Source organism: Schistocerca cancellata, chromosome 8 (genome assembly GCF_023864275.1).
Source record: "Schistocerca cancellata isolate TAMUIC-IGC-003103 chromosome 8, iqSchCanc2.1, whole genome shotgun sequence".
Taxonomy (NCBI): Eukaryota; Metazoa; Arthropoda; class Insecta; order Orthoptera; family Acrididae; genus Schistocerca; species Schistocerca cancellata.
This window is the reverse complement of record NC_064633.1, coordinates 242,208,746-242,225,790: the sequence shown is the minus strand read 5'-3', so window position 1 is coordinate 242,225,790 and position 17,045 is coordinate 242,208,746. Positions and strand designations below refer to the sequence as shown.

Sequence of the window (17,045 nt, the reverse complement as noted above, 5' to 3'; positions counted from 1 at the left end):
TTGTTGAGCCCAACCTACATAGGTAGGAATGATCATCAAAATAAAATAAGAGAAATCAGAGCTCGAACAGAGAGGTTTAGGTGTTCGTTTTTCCCGCGCGCTGTTGGGGAGTGGAATGGTAGAGAGGTAGTATAATTGTGGTTCGATGAACCCTCTGCCAAGCACTTAAATGTGAATTGCAGAGTAATCATGTAGATGTAGATGTAGACAGACTATGTCAATTATACAGGTACGTGCACAATGCTTACAATGTTTAATTATTTATGGCACATGACATTGGCTCGTGTTAGTTAGCCAGTAGGTCTCAAAAATGGTTCAAATGGCTCTAAGTACTATGGGACTTAACATCTGTGGTCATCAGTCCCCTAGAACTTAGAACTACTTAAACCTAACTAACCTAAGGAAATCACACACATCCATGCCTGAGGCAGGATTCGAACCTGCGACCGTAGTGGTCACGCGGTTCCAGACTGAAGCGCCCAGAACCGCACGGCCACACCGGCCGGCCAGTAGGTCTCAATCGCGTTCGATCGAATAATGATAATGGTATCGAAACTGTACCATGAACAAATTAAAGTCATGGTGCAGCTGTTTGGCGGTCGAGTCTTCACATTTTATTTACAATATGTCGTCAAGAACATGCAACGCCATATTAAATTATTTCAATCGCATAATGTAGTCACTTTGCAAGCGAGTCATTTCTCTATGACTTTGCATTACTTTTTCAGTACATATATGGACATCGAAAATATTTCATTAAGACAGACTAGACGGCGGTACACGAGCTCTATGGAAACGGCGTAACTACAGGAACCTTCTTCCCTTGTGGTGCGCGCGCGCTTTGTTTGGATATGAGAATTCCTAGCGTGTCTTATAACACCGATGTCTCTCCATTCCTCCCGCCCCGTTTACTTACACACACACACACACACACACACACACACACACAGAGAGAGAGAGAGAGAGAGAGAGAGAGAGAGAGATAGCTAGGCACAGGGAAACGATCATCGCCGCAAGCCTGCGCCCGACCACATCTTCAACGCTATGATGAGCAACGACAATCGAGAACCCCTTGCTCTGTAGCCAACGGCAGATACAGTACGAAAATGATTGAGAACCTTCATGATGCAAAACTGATTGTCAGAGAAATCCTTCTCAAAACGAAAACTATTAAAAGAAAACTACTGGGTTGTCATGATTAAAGTGCAGCTGCTCGCCGGCCGTTGTGGCCGAGCGGTTCTAGGAACTTCAGTCTGGAATCGCGCGACCGCTACGATCGCAGGTTCGAATCCTGCTTCGGGCATGGATGTGTGTGATGTCCTTAGGTTAGTTAGGTTTAAGCAGTTCTAAGTTCTAGGGGACTGATGACCTCAGCTGCTAAGTCCCATAGTGCTCAGAGAGCCATTTGAACCATTTGAGCAGCAACTCACAGAGTATAGTGTGGAATGTAATTATCATGCGGCAGCGGAACTTAGTAGATACGCTTACGTCAATGCGGAACCGATGTACGATGAAAAAAATCAGTTCAAAATCTGGCGACCAGGTGTAAACCTGGCGCTATGAACCAAAGAAAGGCGTATATTAATGTTTCCATATGTAATGGATTAGGGACCAGACGTGGACAGAAAAGGTTAAAAAAAATGAGAAAGACATAATGTTTATTCTATTATTAACTGCCACTTAAACAATTTGTTCAATACGAGGACTGGAGACGTCAACGGGATGCTGCATCCGTAAAATGGCGTGATCAATAGCTGCTCGCAGCAGTTCCGGTGGAATCTAAGCAACGTGTTCCCGTTTACTGGCCTTCAGATTAGGTAGAGATCGAATGTGTGTTTCGTAAACGCGTTCTTTTTGACATCCCCACAGCCAAAAGTCACATGGATTCAGATCATGCAGGCCATGCATCTGGAAGACCTCTGGAGATATCACATTCATGGAAGCTTGCATTATGCAGATCTTTCAATGGGCGAGTGTCATGAGGTGTTTCTCTGTATTGCACTAAAAGAGTGATTTCTATACAGTTCATCTCTTCGAAAACAGGAATCACATGCTGTGCAAGGTGGTCTCGATAATGGGCAGACGTGACACACCTGACAGCCCCTTACAGTATTCTCTTCAAAGAAGAAAGGACGGAGAATAAAGGTGCTTGTGAATCCAGACTACAGTGTCACGTATGTCGAGTGTAATGCCTCTTTGTGCGCAACACGCGGATTAACAATACCAAATACGGCAGTTCTGTGTATTCAGTGCACCAACTAGTGTAAAATGCGCACAGTGTAAAATGCACTCCCCAGAATATTCCCTCGACACTCGTCAACAATTTCGACCCGCGCTAGAAACCGAAGACAAAAATCAGAAGGTTGCTGAGGATCATGAGATTTCAGCTGCTGCATCATCTAGATCTTGTTCGGGTACCACAGCAAAATAGACAGCAAAACTTTCCGTACTGTTTACCATGGGATGGACAATTCTCGTTACACTGCACTACCGGGGACACGTGCTGCACGTTCAGTTACAGCAACAGCAACCTCGTCAATATGTCCACCCGAATGGGACGCCTTCCTTTTACAGGTGCCACATCAAGTGGACCCGTGTTTTTAAATTTCATTATCGTGTTCTTTAAACCATTTAACGACTTCAGGTCTCTTCTCAGATCTTTCAGTCGGAGAAACACTCTCAGTGCAACACTATAAGTACTGCCGTTCACATAAAACAGTTTCACTAACAGTAAACGTTCTCTCTTCTCGATAGCCATACTGTTGACTCACGATATGGCTTGTCAAACGACAGCGTGGATATCACATCGTCATATGAACAGCGTACAGCGGCAGGTGGCCAAAAGTGGAACTTCTTTTTAAGCTTAAGTCGCTTCCGCATTGACGAATTGGTATATCTTCCAAGTTTCGCTGCCCGTACGATAATTATAGCCGGTACAGGACCTCCGTAAGTAGCTGTACTGTAATTATAGCCACCCGTTTGTTAACTATCGGTGTAGATAAGCTAAATACTCACTAAAAGCAACACAGATGTTAGTAGACAAGATCTGCAACTGTGTACTAAACAGCTAGTAAGAAAGAGCTCATAAATGAAACTATTCGACAAGTGCGAAATGGCACAAGAAGGTACCCCAAGAAAGGAGAAAGTAAGACACAGGGAGAACGGACATCATAACAGATTTTAAAAAACTAAAGTAAAAATATAAAAAAAATCGAAAAATGCTGTTATGGAACTCTATTTGTTCATTCATCTGGTTGATGGTACTGAAAACGGCATTAGACTGTTTGCTGATGATGCTGTGGTCTACAGGAAAGTAGTATCACACGAAAGTTGTGAACAAATCAATGAGGATTTGCAGAATATAAATGCATGGTGTAATGACTAGCAGTTATCTCTCAATATTAGTAAGTGTAACCTACTGCGTATAAGAAGGTGAAAATCCCCATTAATGTACGAGTACAAAATAAATACCCAGTCTTTGGAAGCGGTAACATCCGTCAAGTATATGGGTGCAACTATTCAAAACGATCTCAAATGGAATGACCAGATTACACAAGTAACGGGTAAGGCAAACTCTAGACTGCGGTTTATTGGTAGAATCCTGAAGCGATGCAGTCCTTCAACAAAGGAAATAGCTTACAATACGTTAGTTCGTCCAGTCTTAGAGTATTGTTCATCTTTATGGGACCCTTAACAGCTGGGTCTGATTCACGAGATTGAGAAAGTCCAAAGAAGAGCGGCAAGGTTCGTGACTGGTACATTTAGCCATCGAGAGAGCGATACAAATCTCATAGAAAGTTTGAAGTGGGACACACTTGCAGGTAGATGGTGCGCTAAACGGAAGGGACTGCTCACTAAATTCCGAAATCCGATCTTCACCGAGGATGTAGAGCACATATTATTACCACCAACTTTAAAATCGCGCAGTGATCACCATTCAAAGATAGGGGAAATTAGAGCTCGTACTGAGGCGTTCAGACAGTCGTTTTTCCCGCTCGCGATCCGTGAGTGGAACAAAGGGGAGGGGGGGGGGGAATATGACTTTGGAGCGAACCGCGACACACCGTTTGGTGGCTAGCGGAGTATATATGTAGATGTAGATTCAAATAACTAACGTAAGTATTTTTTAAATTAGTGCAAAATTTCAGGCTCTTCAATTGTGTCCGAATGACATCCTTTAGGAACACGTTTAGAGATATCAACATTTTTAAATGAAATATACGAATCTAACGATAGGGCTCACGGGTTGCCGAGATTATTACTCCGAAAGTCAATGAAATTATTTGACGAATAAATGATATTAAACCAATTTCCGCGGCAGCCAGAAACTGCTGGGGCTCGTGGCGGGGATAAATCTTTCGGATCACGGATTAATTATTCCTAATGATTTGCAAGAAGGCGACATTCGAAAAGCCTTGCAAGGCGTTACGTTGAATTCCAAGCCGCGGCTGTCCGAGGCGCAAAGATACCAGACTTAATCGCCTTCGCGGAACTGGCGCCATTTCAGTCGCCTCAACTTCTGAGCTGGGGGACCAGACTGTCGCTGGCCGGAACAGATCGCAACCGCCACGGCTGTTGTAAGGTTGGCCAGAGGTTTCTCCTCCTGCCGGAAGACGCCTACGGGTGTACGGCGTCCACATTCACGAAACTGACCAGTGACGCTCTCGCCACCCAGTCGGTCGCAGTTCCCGGTCGGACCCACTTCGTGAAAGCACTAGCGCGGGTGTCGCCACCACTTTCACGACCGTGCGCATGCTTCCTGTAGTTGGTAGCAGTAGCTCGTGTTAGCACTGCCTTTGCTCATCAATAGGTTCGCAGTATTTCGGTCGTGATTTTTTTGTCATGCTTCCGCTAGCATCTCGATCGATAGGCAGAGCGAACAGTTTATGCTGCCCTACCTGGGCTTGAGTCAACGTAGAACTCTAAGCTATTAGCAATTTCCATTATAGTTATCAGTTTGATCTCTACCCAGTGACCTGACTCGTTCCACATCATTTCGATACGACTCGTTTACATGATCTAGGGAAAATGTAACTATCTAACTAACTCTCGAGAAAGGGGCTGGACGACTTATTCAACTTTATTTAATGTATTCAGCTATTTGTATTATACTGTCTTGACCTGTAGAAAGGCGTTTCCGTGCCCGGTTGTTGCATAACTTTTTTGTGGATTAAACTGAAAACAGAACGTAACAGGCTACCCCGAATTTCACGTGTTTATGGTCAATATGTCCGCCCCCTTAGCTGAGTGATCAGCGCGTCTGACTGCCATTCAGCGGGCCCGGGTTCGATTCCTTGTAGGATCGGAGATTTTCTCCGCTCGGGAGCTGGGTGTCGTGTTGTCCTCATCACTATTTCGTCATCATCGACACGCATGTCATCCAGTGTAGCATCCACTGAAAAGACTTGCAATTCGGTGGCCGACAACCCCATGTGGGGGACTCCCGCCCAACGATGCCATACAATCATCAGCACCATGTAGCGATTCAATTAATCTCACTTCCATTCCGTTTATCATTTCATCAGTATCACCATTACCGCCTACACGGTCCATAAAATAATTTCCGGGCCGGTTTTATTCGGCCACCCTATGTATTAAAATTTTATCATGATCAGTCCCAAGTTCTCAATCTATGGAATACCAATTACACGGTTCGTCCTCAGCAGACGAAAACCCCGGCCAGGAGCAAGCCTACCATCACAGACGTAGCGTACCGAACGGATTAAAGTGGCTCAGAATATTTTAATTCCCGCAGATGCGCATAAAAAAATGGTTCAAATAGCTCTGAGCACTATGGGAGTCAACATCTGAGGTCATCAGTCCCCTAGAACTTAGAACTACTTAAACCTAACTATCACACACATCCATGCCCGAGGCAGGATTCGAACCTGCGACCGTAGCAGTCACGCGGTTCCGGACTGAAGTGCCTAGAACCGCACGGCCACCGCGGCCGGCTGCGCATAAAAGACTTCCGGACGAGCAAGAAGGACTTGCAGATGGGGATGGCATTTTCCTTACCCGCGCAATGATAGCTAAGTTGCTGCTGTGGCGAATTTAAGCGCACGAGATTTGAGAGGTCTCCCGACTGCCACAATTATTAGCGCTTATGCTGGCACACGTACTGCAGGGGACAGCTTTTGACGGCGGACCGCGACCGGCTCCTGAGGCGGCAGTGACGTCTGTGGGCGCGCGTCAGCGCTGTACCTTGCCCCGGCGTGGTATGGAGTGGAGTGCAAACTGCTAGCTGGAAGGCGGCCGTGGCACGCGGCCAAGGTCACCTGAGGCTGTCGCGTCGCGCAGCGTGGGGTAGACTGCAGAGGACGAGGACGTGTGGGCACGGCGCTCCGTGCTCACGACGCGACCGACAGTCTAGCGTTTCTGTCGTCCTTGTCTCCGGTCACTACCGCGTGGGTACCATTCGTCTGGCGGCGTCCAACAAATTCAACCACTCTTTTTCGATATACATATTTTTACACACTTTTGCTACCACGGTACTTGATCCGAAATCTGCCTGTGTCCTACACGCTTACCGATGGGCTTAATGGTAGTGTTTTATGAGATGTTACACCCCATGAAAGGGGAGTAGTGGTTGAGAAAGGAATCAGACAGGGTTGTCGCCTATCTCCGATGTTGTTCAGCGTGTATATTGAGCAAGCAGTAAAGGAAACCAAAGAACCATTTCGAGTTAGAATTAAGGTCCAGGGAGAGGAAATAAAAACACGTTTGGCGATCACATTGTAATTCTGGCAGAGGCAGCAATGGACTTAGTAGTTGAACGGAATGGACAGTGTCTTGAAAGAGGGATATAAAATGAACATCAACATAAGCAAAACAAGGATAATAGAATGTAGTCGAATTAAATCACGTGATGCTGAGGGAATTGGTTTAGGAAACGAGACACTTATAGCAGTAGTTGAGTTTTGTTATTTGGACAAAAAAATAACTTATAACGGCCGAAGTAGAGACGATACAAAATGGAGACTGGTAATGGCAACGAAACTGTTCCTGAAGAAGAAAAACTTATTAACATCGAATATAGATTTAACAGCCAGGAAGTCTTTTCTGAAAGTATTTATATGGAGTATTGGCATGTATGGAAGCGAAATATGGCCGATAAGCATATTAGATAAGAAGAGAATAAAAGCTTTTGTAATGTGCTGCTACAGAAGAATGCTGAATATTGGATGGCTAGATGTACTAATGAGGATGTACTGAACAGAATCGGTGAGAAAAGAAATTTGTGGCACAATCTGGCTACAAGAAGGGATCGGTTGACATGATACATTCTAGGACATCAAGGGACCACCAATTTAATACTTCATTGCATGTTTCTTGAATAATTTGCCGATATTAAATGACACACCACCAACATAACGTAGAAAAACCATCCTCGTCGATTTCTCTGTTTCTTCTGGCTGTTCCTGACGTCAAGCGAGTGCTGGCTGAAATGTATTTCGAATCAGCCAATCACAGCACTCGTTCTGGATAAACACAGAGCGAAGATAGCTAAGTTCTGCTGATAAACTCTCTGGATTTGAGGTAACTCCGGTCCTATGAAAGAGTCTGTAATACTTACACCTCTACGTTGGGATGGTGACAGCAGCTCGTATCTGGTACATATAGGTCAGTGAGAGTTGGTTTACGGAACACACTGTGACTCAATAAACACTCTCCTTTTCTATGGATCAAATACCTAAATACGGAAGGTCATCATTTTTCTCCACTTCTGTGGTGACGAAATCCTCCGAGGGCGGGAGTTAAGGTGCTAAAGAAATGAAGCAAGCGTTGCTGAGCCAAGTGGCCGTACCAAAAAGGTGTCATCCACATACCTCCAGTAACATTTGGGTTTCAACACTGGCGATTTAAGTGTTTTGTCCTTGACGTCTTCCCTAAAAATGTTAGCTATTATGGGAGACAAAGGGCTATCCCTAGTAACATCGTAAATTTGCTCAAAATTAAATCGTTAAATAAAACGTAAGTCGAGGTAAGGACATGTCTGAAAAGAGTAACACGTCCTCCTCCAGGTTAGTGCCTATAAGCCGTAGTGAATCCACCAGATGTGACTGTGATTGCTGTGTTCGGATGAGGGCTGAGTTGGCATCCCTTCGCTCACAGCTGCAAGCGGCGCTGACTTCGGTCGCGCAGCTTGAGGCTGTTGCCAATGGGCACCACTGTGGGGAGCCGGACTTGGGTATCACGGGGATGTCAACCTCGTCCAGTCTGTCCCCAGATAGGTCTGCCGCTGTGGTTGCCCCGGTTGCTGCCCGCAGTGGGGCTGAGTCCTCGCCTGTGGTTGATTGGGAGGTCGTTTCAAGACGTGGCAGGCAGCGAAAGACGTCCCCGGAGGCTGATCAGAAAGCCTCCCCGGTGCGTTTGACAAACAGGTTTCAGGCACTGTCTCTGGCTGAGCCAGATGCAGCTGCCTGCCCTGTTTCAGAGGATGATTCTCAGCCTTCAAAGTCCGGGCAATCACAGAGGGTGGGCTTATTGGTAGTTGGGAGCTCCAATGTTAGGCGCGTTATGGAGCCCCTTAGGGATATGGCGGCTAAGGAGGGGAAGAAATCCAGTGTGTACTCCGTGTGCATTCCGGGTGGAGTCATTCCTGATGTGGAAAGGGTCCTTCCGGATGCCATGAAGAGCACAGAGTGCAGCCAGCTGCAGGTGGTGGCACATGTCGGCAGTAATGACGTGTGTCGCTTTGGATCTGAGGAAATTCTCTCTGGATTCCAGCGGCTATCTGATTTGGTGAAGGCTGCCGGTCTTGCTTACGAGATGAAGGCAGAGCTCATCATCTGCAGCATCGTTGACAGAACCGACTGCGGACCTTTGGTGCAGAGCCGGGTGGAGGGTCTGAATCAGAGGCTCAGACGGTTTTGCGACCGTGTTGGCTGCAGATTCCTTGACTTGCGCCATAGGGTGGTGCGGTTTCCGGTTCCGCTGAATAGGTCAGGAGTTCACTACACTCAGCTGGCGGCTACACGGGTAGCAGAGGCTGTGTGGCGTGGACTGGGCGGTTTTTTAGGTTAGAAGGCCTCGGAAAAGTATGGGGTGGGCTGCACTCTCAAAGGGTATAATATCCACAAGTTTATTAAGGCACTGTTGGTCCAGATTGTCCTACTACTGGCGTAGATCCCTCAGAGTCGTTGGTGGGTCACGTCGTCCATAAACAGCCCTTTTCAATCCATCCCAGTCTCCCAGGCATGTTCGAGAGGGTTCATGTCTGGAGAACATGTTGGCCACTCTAGTCGAGCGATGTCGTTATCCTGAAGGAAGTCATTCACAAGATGTGCACGATGGGGGCGCGAATTGTCGTCCATGACGACGAATGCCTCGCCAACATCCAGCCGATATGGTTGCACTATCGGTCGGAGGATGGCATTCACGTATCGTAAAGCTGTTACGGCGCCTTCCATGACCACCAGCGTCGTACGTCGGCCCCACATAAAGCCACCCCAAAACAGCACGGAACCTCCACCTTGCTGCACTCGCTGGACAGTGTGTCTAAGGCGTACAGCCGGACCAGGTTGCTTCCAAACACGTCTCCGGCGATTGTCTGGTTGAAGGCATATGCGACACTCATCGGTGAAGACAACGTGATGCCAATTCTGAGCGGTCCATTCGGTGTGTTGTTGGGCCCATCTGTACCGCGCTGCATGATGTGGTTGCAAAGATGAACTTCGCCATGGACGTCGGGAGTGATGTTGCCCATCATGCAGTTGAGTCGTAATATGACGTCCTGTGGCCGCACGAAAAGCATTATTCGACTTGGTGGCGTTGCTGTCAGGGTTCCTCCGAGCCATAATCCGTAGGTAGCGATCATCCACTGCAGTAGTAGCCCTTTGGCGGCCTGAGCGAGGCATGTCATCGACAGATCCTGTCTCTCTGTATCTCCTCCATGTCCGAACAACATCGTTTTGGTTCACTCCGAGACGCCTGGACACTTCCCTTCTTGAGAGCCCTTCCTTTCACAAAGTAACAATGCGGACGCGATCGAAGCGCGATATTAACTCTTTAGGCATGGTTGGACTACAGACAACACGAGCCGTGTACCTCCTTCCTGGTGGAATGACTGGAACTGATCGGCTGTCGTACCCCCTTCGTCTAATAGGCGTTGCTCATGCATGGCTATTTACATCTTTGGGCGGATTTAGTGACATCTCTGAACAGCCAAAGAGACTGTGTCTCTAATACAATATCCACAGTCAACGCCCATCTTCAGTAGTTCTGGGAACCGGGGTGACGCAGAACTTTTTTTGATGTGTGTATCTTAGGTAGCCCATAAAGTCGTGGTGGAACTGGCGCATGTACTCTCAAGTTCTTTTTCAGATGTTCAGGCGACTGGCTAGATTTCAGGGGGGTGGTTATCTTCCACTGTACTGTATCCGTTAGATCCTTCTGGAGGCGACGATACGCTGGGTCCTGCAGTAACTTCGTTATCTTGCGAAAGTAAGCTGTTGCAGGTAGAAGAATAGTAGCATTTCCCTTGTCAGCAGGCAAGATTACTACTTGTGTTTCTTCTTTTAAGGAACAAAGCGCTTTTCTTTTTTCAGAGGAGGTGTTCTGCATGGCCAACACTCTCGCCTTATTCCTTCAGAAGTCTTAATGGTACGTTTAAAGAGACCGTACTCAATGGCACTGAAGCATGCTTCATGGTGCGTCCTATCAACCGATATTTCGTCACGTTTTACTATAAATAGTTTATCTCCCCTATTCGTTTCAGTACCTCCTGATCAGTTATTTGATCTACCCGTCTAACTTTTGATATTTTTCTATAGAGCCACACTGCAAAAACTTTTATTGCCTTGCTGTCTACACTGACTATGCTCTAAGTTCCACTTCCACATAAGGCTACACTTCAAATACATACTTCCGAAATACTTACATTTATATTCGATGTTAAAGTATTTCTCTTTTCGGGAAAGCTTTCTTGTTATTGCCATTCTGCATTTAAATAGACTATATTTTTGCACTGTCAGTTATTTTGCTGCCCAAATAGCAAAATTCTAATAAGTTTGGTGCCTCATTTCTTAGTCAGATTCCTCCAACATCACAAAACTTAATTCGAGTAAACTCTATTAACAAGAGCATTGTTATTGAAAGTCGTCATTCGATCTCTTTCAAGACATTATCCATTCCATTTAAGTGATCTTCAAAGCCGTTTGCTGTCTCTTACAGAATTGTAATGTCAATGTACACTGAGGTGACAAAAGTCATGGGATACCTCCTAATATCGTGTCGGATCTCTTTTTGAACTGCGGAGTTCAGCAACACGACGTGGCATGGACTCAACAAGCCGTTGATAGTAGCGTGCAGAAATTTTGAGGCATGCTGCTTCCAGAGCCGTCCATAATTGCGGAAGTGTTGCCGGTGCGTGATTTTATGCACTTACTGACATCTCGATTATGCCCCATAAATGTTCGATGGGATTCAAGTCGGGCGACCTAAATTGGCAGATCATTGACTCTAACTGTCCAGAATGTTCTTCAAACCAATCGCGAACAATTGCGGTCCGGTGACATAGCGCACTGTCATACATAAAAATTCCATCGTTGCTTGGGAACATGAGATCCATGAACGGATGCAAATGGTCTCAGCTGATTTAGTTGGACCTGAGCATCCAGTTCATTCCATGTAAACACAGCCCGAACCATTATGGAACCACCACCAACGTGTACAGCGCCTTTTTTTTTTTTTTTTTTTTTTTACTACTTGGACCCATGGCTTCATGTAATCTACGCCACACTCGAACCCTACCATCAGCTCTTACCAACTAAAATCAGGACTCATCTGATCAGGATATGATTTTCCAGGCGTCTAGGGTAAAGTCGATATGGACACGAGACATGGAAAGGCGCTGCAGGCTATGTCGTGCTGTTAGCAAAGGCACTCAGTCGGTCGTCTATTGCCATAGCCCATTATGACAATTCTACGCAAACGCTGTTGCTCTCAGACGCGTGAAGGCCATCGGCCTCTGCGTTGTCGGTGGTGAGAGGTAACGCTTGAAATTTGGTACTTTCGGCAAACTCTTGACACTGTGGATCTTGAAACACTGAATTCCCTAATGATTTCCGAAACGAAATGTCTTATGCGTCTAGTTTCAACTACCATTCCGCGTTCAGTGTGCGTTAATTCCCGCCGGGCAACCATAATCACGTCGGAAGCCTTTTCACATAAATCACTAGAGTATAAATGAATTTCCCTTTCATACCTTGTGTACGCAATACAACCGCCATCTGTGTATGTGCATATCGCTATCCCACGATTTTGGTCACCTCCCTGTATTGCAGTCAGTCTTGAATGGAAAGTGTGAAGAATGACAAATATTTCTGTGTTTAAGCTGTCTACAGAGTCCCTTTGGATAAAATATTATAGTGCCGATTGGGGCAGGTATGGGTGACGAATATTTGTATATGCGCTCTGAAAACAAGCTTTGGCAATTTTCTAAGTTCGTTCGCACACTGTATGACATATGTTCATTGTGGTAGAAGAGGTTTTGCCGCAGGACAAATAAGCTCGAGCATTTGCGCTATTGTCTTTTCCATACTATCAACATTCAAATACAGGCCGTAAGAGTATTTTTATAACCAAGCACTTTCGTTGACATTCTACAGTTTCCCATTATCCTGTTCTCTAACCGGAACAAGCCATTTGCTTTACCTACTACTGAGCCGATTTGATCTTTCATCTATATCTACAATGTGACACAAGAGTCCTTTAGGATTTGAAAATTCAATATTTCACGGAATATTGTAGGTAGAGTGGTAAAAATTGATACACATGCTTGAAATGACAAGTGAACAAAAGACGAACAGATGGTGCAATAATTAGTATAACAATCGCTTTTTACAGCAGACGGTGTTCTTTATAAGAAATGCTCAACATCTCGGCCGTCATCAGCAATACCTGTAGTCAAGGGACGATGTCATGAACAGCGCTGTACAGTACATCAGAAGGTAGGGTGAGAAATAGTCGTCGGATGTTGTTTTTAGCATCTGTAATGAGGTCGGACGATCGCGGTAGACTTGCGACTTCAGCTAACTCCACAACCAATAATCATACGGATTGAGGTTTGAGGACCCGGGGGGCCCAAATGAAGGACGTGGCGGCTCAGTAGGCGACCCTCACCAAACGATTTACGCTAGAGATCTTTCACATGCCTAGCAGAACGGGGTGGAACGCCATCGCACCTCCCAGCAGGTGCTTAAAACGTCTACGGACGATCTAACTCCTTCTCTAACTACCGCTCATTTTATACACGATTCCTCTGCGACGTCACGAGCGTGTTGCTGTCCAAAGCCGCTCGTTCTTGGCTTCAATAGAACCTCGTGTCATTTCAAGCATGTATGTCAATTTTTCCCTCTCTACCTTCATTATTCCGTGAAATAGTGCATTTTCGAATGTTAGCGGACTTTAAGGTCAGCCTGTACACTCTGGGAGCCACCGTGGGGTGCGAGGTGTTGTACCACTACTAGTCATTTCCTTTCTTGTTCCACTCGGAAACAAAGTGAGCGAAAAAGCGACTGTCAGTATTCGTCCGTATAAGCACTAATTTCTTTTATCTTATCTTCGTGGTCCTTACGAGAAATGAACGCTGGCGGCAGTAGAATCGTTCTGCAGTCAGCTTCAAATGTCGGTTCTCTAAATTTTCTCAGTAGTGTTCCTCTAAAAGAACGTTGACTTCTCTCCAAGGATTCCCGTTTGAGTTCCCGAGGCATCTCCGTAGTACCTGCGTGTTGTTCCACTTATCGCTGACAAATCTAGCAGCCCGCCTCTGAACTGCTTCGATATCTTCTTTTAATCAAACCCGCTGCGGATCACAAATATTCGACCAGTACTCAAGAATACGTCGCAATGAAGTCCTATATACGATATCCTTCACTAACTGAACCACGCTGTTCAAAAATTCTCCCAATAAACCGAAATCGGAAATTCGCCCTCCCTACCACAATCGGACTGATGGCCCCGTAGTTTGGTCCCTTTACTCCGCAAACCAATCAATCCTACCACAATCCTTACATGCTCGTTACATTTCATATCGTTTCGCAACGTTACGCTCAGATATTTAAATGACGTGACTGTATCAAGCAGTATACTACTGATGATGTATTAGAATACTAAGGGTTTGCTTTTCCTGATCATCTACCTTAACTTACATTTTTCTACTTTTAGAGCTAGCTGCCATTCATTACACCAACTAAATCTTTTGTCTACGTCATCCTCTGTCCTCCTGCAGTCACTCTCCTTCGACATCTTCCCGTACTACACAGCATCATCATCAGAAAACAACTGCAGATTGCTGCCCACCCTATCCGCCGGACCATTTTTGTGTATAGAAAAAACAGCGGTCCTACCACACTTCCTCGTCACTTACGAACACTCGCCGTCGAGAACGACGTACCGGGTTCTATTACTTAAGAAGTCTTCGAGCCACTCACATATCTATGAACCTAGTCCTTATGCTCGTACCTTCGTTAACAATCTGCAGTGGGGCACCACGTCAAATGCTGCTAGAAATATGGAATTTGTCTGTTACTCTTCATCCATGGTTAGCAGGATATCATGGGGCTCAACGAAATTTATCATATTCGAACCGAGAGTACGTTCACAGATTCTGCAACAGACTGATATTAAGGACATTGGTACGTAATTTTGCGGATCCGTTCTTTTGCCCTTCTTTTATACAGAAGTCACCTGTGCTTTCTTCCAGTCGCTTGGGACCTTGAACTGTGCGAGAGATTCGCGAGATTTCCATTTCATCTTTCCTCGATTTGTTACGGTGAGATATTTGCGTCAAGTACTTTACTCTAGCTGTCGTTCACTAACTGTTTAGGCATAAACATGCACAGTTTTATCATTAATATGTCTACATTAAGAACTACTTCGAAGACTTTAATGTAATGTAAACTATTACTCACGCTACAACAACTAAGCAATGAGTAAGAGGTTACACTCTTACGCACAACGTAATATCATTGTGGAAGTTGAATGAATAAGGACAAATTACAAAACGTGAGAGTAAGTCTAACACTCTAAAAATTTAACCATTTTTGTGTTCTTTGCCTGACAGATGATTTCACATTGTTGTATGCACGCCAGATGCCATAATAACTGTTTATCGGGTTACGAGATTATTGGGTATAGCCTCTTGCCTTCAGGCTGCAACATACATGTATACAATTGGTACATTAGATAGTTATTAGTTATGGTAAAGGCTACTTACAGAACAGATAAGTGGTTTGTCAGGTACCAAAGTCGATGCATAAAAAGAAAAAGCGTCGTTTCGTGAGATGAACTGCAAATGAATCCTGCATAGTTAAAATAAGAACTAATTGACCAAAGTGATATAACAACAGTAAGTACGGAAAAAAGATTGGGCAATATTTTCAGTATTACAGGTGACAGCTATTATCAAGGATGCGAATATCCGCACTTATAATTATTTTGCAAAAACATATTGCTCAGAGGCAGATATTCGTGGCTATACCTACATACAGATATTCGAAATAGTAATTACTGTGTGTCAAATGCTGAATAACAGTGTCAACACTGCAATATGATTTTTATTAATCTACATTACATTTCATTGATGTACACGATAGCCTGAAACAGGCAGCGCACGTCTGCAGACGTCATAATCGACCTTTACGTCCACATTTTACAAAACATAAATTTCAGGGTTTGTCCGCGTTACATTCAAACTAGAAACAGCAAGTATATCTCGTCAAAATGCGTAAAAGGAAACGAACAAAGAAGATTATGTCATCCCCTATTAGTCGTGGAAAGAAGCGAGGTTAAATTCCATGTGATTGACATTCTGATACACCACCGTAAGATACAAAGCGAAGCTTCAGAGCTGAGTGAACCAACTTCCGCAAAAGAAAGTAATTCAAACTGGTACCAGCAATACGTCAGAGTCCAGGGATACAAAACTGATTAAACTCGTTAGCAAAAATGTAATATCCACGGATACGAATCAGACTCCCGGATGACTGCAGACGACATTTCGACGGTTCGCGCAGCCTCAAATAAATGGCTAAGAGAGACCACGTAATTTCAAGCAGACTATCTCGATACGAAGTCCGCATCCGCGGATGAGCATTCAGCGTGGCTGACTGTCACGCGCAGGACCCAGGTTCGATTCCCGGTACTGCCAGCAACTTGTCGTTGGTGGGAGGACTGTTACGGGGTATACTCTGCGTTGTAAGTCCAACTGAGGAGCTACTCGAGCGATTAGTAGCGGTTACAAGGTCGAGAAACACGATAACGACAGGGAGGGCGGTGTGCTGTCCCTACATTTTGCTTCCAATGGCGCCATCGGCATAGGACGACACGGCGGTCGGTTGCGCCCGGTTGGCCATCTAAGGCCAGAACGCTGAGTTTACTTTACTTCCATACGGAAATTTTTCAGCTTTCATAGAAAATTAGCATGATATAACAGTAGCTGCCGAAAATGAACAGTTAAAAATGATACTTAACGATATGGAACATGCGCAAGTTGATTCCGTAGCATGCACATATGCAAGAAGAGAACTAAGGTAATGGTATCTACAGTCTTGTGTCTTCCACATCACCTATGGAAAAAAATCCCAAAACCTAAAAATAATTAATGTAGATTAATGAATATGTTTATCTAGGTAACATATTTCAGTGATTAACACTGCAAAATCATAGGTTAATGTACTCGCCAGATAAGCTACTGCAAATGTGAAATGCTGGAACATCAATAACCGATGTAACCTCCAGAATGTTGCGTGCAAACGTGCTTACGTTGTGTTGTACAGGTGCCAGATGCCAGGTTGTGGGATGGAGTTCCATGTCTGTAGCAGTTGGTTGGTCAATACATGGATGGGTAATGCTTTTTGTGGATGACGCTCGAGTTGTCGTCCGCTAATGTCCCATATGTGCTCGATTGGAGACAGATCTGATGATCGAGCAGGCCAAGGAAACATGTCGACACTCTGTAAAGCATGTTGGGTTACAACAGCGGTATGGTGGAGAGCGTTATCTTGTTGGAAAACACCTCCTGGAATGCTGTTCATGGATGC

At 45.1% G+C, this 17,045-nt stretch overlaps 1 protein-coding gene across 1 annotated transcript in view; it reads right to left on the bottom strand.

Annotated features, from left to right (window-relative positions):
* Positions 1-15,260, bottom strand: part of LOC126095726 (endophilin-A) — a 536,080-nt gene extending 520,820 nt beyond the window's left edge. The window contains exon 1 of the mRNA XM_049910481.1: positions 15,221-15,260. The gene's annotated coding sequence lies outside the window, so the exon portion shown is untranslated. The remainder of the gene's footprint in view (positions 1-15,220) is intronic.
* Between the last annotated feature and the right edge of the window lie 1,785 nt (positions 15,261-17,045).